This window comes from Cynoglossus semilaevis, chromosome 5 (genome assembly GCF_000523025.1).
Source record: "Cynoglossus semilaevis isolate Cse_v1.0 chromosome 5, Cse_v1.0, whole genome shotgun sequence".
Taxonomy (NCBI): Eukaryota; Metazoa; Chordata; class Actinopteri; order Pleuronectiformes; family Cynoglossidae; genus Cynoglossus; species Cynoglossus semilaevis.
In genome coordinates, this window is record NC_024311.1 from 6,827,794 (window position 1) to 6,833,581 (window position 5,788).

The 5,788-nt window shown below is 39.4% G+C and overlaps 1 non-coding gene across 1 annotated transcript; it reads right to left on the reverse strand.

Annotated features, from left to right (window-relative positions):
* Positions 1-539: 539 nt before the first annotated feature.
* Positions 540-611, reverse strand: trnae-cuc (transfer RNA glutamic acid (anticodon CUC)). The gene has a single exon. It is a non-coding gene; the product is annotated as a tRNA-Glu (tRNA).
* Positions 612-5,788: the final 5,177 nt, after the last annotated feature.

The window sequence follows — 5,788 nt, forward strand, 5'->3', positions numbered from 1 at the left end:
AGGAGAGTCAATTATTTCTCTTTTGCTTGAACATGAGGAGAGTCAATTAGTAGAGATGATTTAACGTGTACAGCCGTACATCTGTGTACAGTTAAACTAAGGACACTGCAGGGCTGCCGGTTCAACGGCTGCTGTGTGTGATATTTATGGGAAGGCTAACACTTTTCTATTTGACAGACTGTGAGCACCAAGAATACACAGCAGGTAACAGGAGATGTCTGCACGGAGAGCTGTTCATGAACTTAGAAACAGAAGCAGAAATAAACTCGATGACAAAACAGATACTTAAGGTAATACTACTAAACACTCTGAACTAGTCCAGCCCTGTGGTAATAAAGTATTTAAATATTTAAAGTTTGAGTTTCCAGAGTTTATCCACCATGTGATCAGTCAAACTTAAGTCAAACTGATTTTAATTTGTACAATACACAGCTTAAAAGTTTTCACAATATTTACTTCCCTGAAATGAGTTTAACATTAATTGTATTTATGTCCGTTTGTCACTCCATTTGGGATTCAATATGCAACCATAAAAGATGTTCCCTGACCGGGAATCGAACCCGGGCCGCGGCGGTGAGAGCGCCGAATCCTAACCACTAGACTACCAGGGACTGTGATGTTTGAACATCTTCATCCTATGTTGATAAGTGGATACGTGGGAAGGAGGAACAGAGGAGGATCCTGGAGAAGATTTATAGATATGATAAAGGAAGACATGGACATGGTTGGTGTAACAGTGAAGGAGACGAGACAGAGTGAGGTGGAGGCAGATGACCCCCTGTGTTGACCCCTGATGGGAGCAGCCAGGACTAAAAGGTTCTTCTGGTGTCTCAGTCCATGAGGAGTTCCCTTCATCTGAATGAATACTTATGTCTTCAGATGTGTGACATCTCAGTTCATCTCTGTGGATCTGATGGGTGTTCATAATCCAGCTAGGTCTTAGAGCCATATCAGTATTCCATATCCATTCCCAGTGTCTGGCCATGAAGGGTGATTGATGGGCTTCTTTGTCAGTGGTGAGAAACAGAGCCCACGGAGACGCAGGGGCAGCACTAAGTCATCAGTCCTGTCCACATGACGTAGAACTCCATTTACACACAAGACAAACGCAAGACAAATGGCTCTGAGTGCAAAATATAATCCACCTGTAGGTGTCCACCCTCACTGACCCACGCAGAACATTCTTTGGACATCGGTTAAAAGTAATTATTGGGCATTAATCTGTCGCATGTACGAGGACACAACCAAGTGGACAAAGACATGGTAACTACCACCTCGTCATGTCTGAAGTTCTCCAGTGTAGGGCAGCGGTTCCAACATTCTTTCCTGACCCCATATGACATCACAAATTTCTGGTGACCCCAGAGACTTTGTTGTCGTCATAGAAATAGCACGATATTTGGATTTCTGATACCGTATAAATATCCTCCATCAGTGTATTGACTTTTTATCACCACTTCCCAGTCAAATATACCTGGTGTTGGTTCATTAGATTCCCCTGTCCCACTAAATCCCATCCTAGTAATTCGCAATATATTGTATCGTTGCCCCTGTATTGTGATACGTGTCGTATCGTCAGATTCTTGCCAATACGAGAGAGGATAAATAAATGTGTGTATTTATATATATAAATCATATAAAAATCTATCTCTCTCTCTATATATATATATCAGGGTGTGTATATAAATATAGTTTTTTATATATATATATATATATATAGGGATGTGTATTGGCTAGAATCTGCGTGCACATCAAATCCTACCTCTATGCCTGCACAGCCCACATTTCATGTACAGTACTTCATGCTACATGATCCTTGTTTAATAAATATTTCTTCTGCTCTCCTCAGTTTATATATATAAATATTTTATTTCTAATATTGCCAGGTTTCTGCTCCCTTTGTTTCAGGGCTCTCTCTATTTTGGTCTGAGGCATTTTTATTTGGTATGAGACCCATAATCGGATGTAGTGAAGCCTGCTGGGAAACCAAATCTTCCTTTGTAGAAGCTCACACAGAGATACTGTGTACACTCACAGGTCAAAGAAGCACCTAACACCAAACAGTGGGTTTGTGTAGGTGTAACAGTACATGTAAATGAGAGAGAGAGAGAGAGAGAGAGAGAGAGAGGCAGGGTACAGAAGAAGAAGAGAATTAAATCAGGGAAAATATTCCTTCTAATATTTCTGCCTATTTTGAAGCCAAATTTAAATGAGTCCTGAATCTGAAGAACAAAGACAGGCTGAAGGAGCAGCAGTGAGTTGTTGTTTTTTTTTCCTTCCTCTGCTGTTGTGCAGATTTACAGGATGACACCTTCGAAATAAAGGAAGAAAAACAAAGCTACTTTGAGATCATTGGATGGTTGAATACTGACCCAAAAGTGGCGACAATCTGAAGTGGAACATTTGATTAGTTGGTATTGATTAGTCGTGGCACTGTTGTTTTAGCTTCTCTCATAAAGCAGACATGCATCATTTGTTACATCATTAAACTGGCTCTGTAGAAAATTAGAGCACTAGAAAAACTTGTACTTTTTTAAAAAGAATGTAATAAACTTAATCAGTGTGGGGCGATAACATTTTTTTTTAATTTTGTTTTTTACTATTTGTAGAATAGTAACTGTAATGTGACTGGATGTCTTCTTCTGTTTATAATAATATCATTTTTTTCTCAGATCTGTAGCACTAGTGGAAACCCAAATGACTATAATGAGGAAGTCCATGACGACAACAGTTTAGAGGAGAATTAGGTTCATCGTCACGTCATCGCAATTATAGAATAAATTACATTTTTTTTAAAAACAGTGAAATTTGCCCAATAACATACATACATTCTTGTAAAAAGCCTGAAAGTGGACTCTATCGTTAGCCGTCATTGGAGGATCTGGGTTTCACTCAGCGCTCACTCCAGAATACGATGCACTTTAGGCCCAGCTTTAATGAAGCCTGCAGTAATGTTTCCACAGCAGCCCAAATGCACAGGCTGTGTAAGCTGAGCTTTTAGAGAATACAAGGCTCCACCCACAAAAAGCCACTGCGTAAACCACAGAAGAAGAAAAAAGGAGTAAACAAGTCAGTGTCTACGATAACCTCCTCAGCTGACTCACACCTACAGGACAGTAGTTGACAACAGTTGTTAAGAACCACATCTGTCCTGGAAAGAGAAGCCACAATAGTTCCCAGACGCTATGGGGGGTGGGGGGGATAGGTGGTGGTGGTAGGGGGGCAGGACGAGGTATCAGGGCTACACCACCACCCCTAGATGTCACCAGTTCTTACAGACTAGAGCAATGATAATGAAAGTTTTTAAACTGTGTAAAGAAAATGAACACGCCTCTCCACACACCACCAATATGTCCAACACATACTGCAGCAGTTCTGGTCTGTTCTGATGGAGGAGATCATTTAGTCCTTATAGGATTGATCCATAAGTACTAATCCATATCTGATCCATATTGATCAGTACTACAACTGTTACTTCAATTTAATTCATAAAACACAGACAAGCAGAGCCAGGGCTCATCAAGTCAGCATCTAATCCTTATGGAGAATTGATCCATAAGTACTAATCCATATCTGATCCATATTGATCAGTACTACAACTGTTACTTCAATTTAATTCATAAAACACAGACAAGGAGAGCCAGGGCTCATCAAGTCAGCATCTAATCCTTATGGAGAACAATATTCACTACACACCACTAGAGGGAGCCCAAGTACCACTGGTGTAACACATACCTTAGGTTGAGAACCACAAAAAAAAAAGAAATACACTGGTATTTTTCCAGCTCTTTTCGCAGACAATTAAAAGAAAGGTGACAAATTCTAATAAAGTTAATCTAAAGAATCTATTCTCTCAAAAGTTGCATTTAATAAAAGACCATGGCTCAGATCTCGGCAAGAAGACAGTATTTAAAGGAGTACTGTCTCCCACGCTCCCCTGTTTTATAAACGCAGTCCTCATTAACATATGGAGTGCCAGTCAATGTTAATGTCCTATTTTAATTTACTTTTTGAACATTTTTTGTGTTACTGGCTAACATAAACCAAATCACTGAGGCAGTGTTGATAATGAATTTGAAAAGTATTTGACTACAGTAGATTGTTGTTTAGTTTTAGTATAATGAAGTATAATGGCCCAACCTGGGAATCTGAAACCTGAACACAGTTACAGCTACGAGTGGAGAAACGAACAACAAAGTCCCACTCACTTGTTTTTGTATTTTTTATGGATATAAGCTTTAAATTGGACCGAGATGTTTTTTTACTGTTTGGTTTTGTGTTTTGGTAAAAATAGATAAAATGTAAGTGTTTGGAATATTTGAATTATTTAAAGGCTCTTTAGAAAAAGCTCCACAAAGGGACGTTCTTCCTGTTTGACAGGATGTTCTAACGTCCTCTATAAAACCACAATGGGATTTGAAAATTCTTCAAAGTGATACTTCGGAATTTCAATCCCACATTTTTCTCAGATAAAACGTGCAATTAGTGGAACGTCTGGTCACGTAAACTGGGAAGAGGAGCAACAGCTCCACAATAAACACGAAGAACCGTAGATGTGAAACACGCAATACCTCAACAGCAGCCACGTCTACATTTACACTCGAAGGATTTGGGATGCCTTTTTTTTCCTGCACGTATCGTAAAAAAAACCCTTTTCCTCACAATTCGGGAAGATACGGTTAAAGATAAAAGGAACAGTGGAGATGAGAAGTCAAAACAAAAAAAAAAGTTGCTTCAGTGAGCTCCAGGTACCTGAATAAAACCAAATCAGTATCTGATCAAATCATTAACATCAAGTCCAGTAGTTATGAAAAGAAGGACACAAGATTAATCTCTCTTTTTTATTTATTTATTTTTTAAATTTTCATTAGGTGGGATTGGGTCGGGTTGAGTTTGTTCTCGTCATACACTTGCGACTTAACCCTCACATTACAAGGGTTAGTGTTGTCACCTGTACGGTCCAGTGCCGTGCTGATTGGTGCAGAATTATGATTAAAATTCTATCTAAAATCTGGTCAAAACCCTTGTAGCCATCTTGTAGCCCATTTCCAATGAGTTCTGTTTTAACAAATCTGAATAAGCCTTTGGTGGTTGTTGACAACTTTCTACTCTCGCTACAGAGTGGGATCAAATACTCATCGATGATAATCACATCAGTGGCCTGATGTTCCTGAAGGGAACTCTCGAGGGATTGATAAAGTTCTATCTATCTAATTATTTTAGTGAATTTCCCCACTGTGGGACAAATTAAGAACTTATCTTATCATATCTTAGTCTGGGAGCCTTTATTCGAATTTCTAAACAAATCATCAAAGCCAAGTCTGCGTGTGTCAAGATTCCATTGAGGAGCTTTTATTTTCCACAGTTACATGGATGTTGCCATTCAGACAAGAATTATTACAGCTCACCATTTAGACCTGGATCCACTAACTGGTCCAATTTTACCATGTTATGTTATTGCATCACTACTATGGGCAAACCTGAAACCAGTGACAGACGAGGGTTTTCGGCCGACAGTAGAAGTGCTTTTAACGAAGCACCATGTAAACAAAGATCAAAAGCTACAAACAAACATCAAGTGGAATTACTGCAATGTTAATGTACAGGGCAAAACAGGATTTGACTACCATCGGAGTGGGAGGGATAGGACGAAGGAGGAGGAGGAGGAGAAGGAGAAGGAGGAGGAGGAGGAGGAACGGCCACTTTGATCCATGCTTGAAGATTGGAAATCAACACTGCCGCTTAGTTCTCTGTGGGTTTATGTAATAATCACAGGCCTGTTGTGATG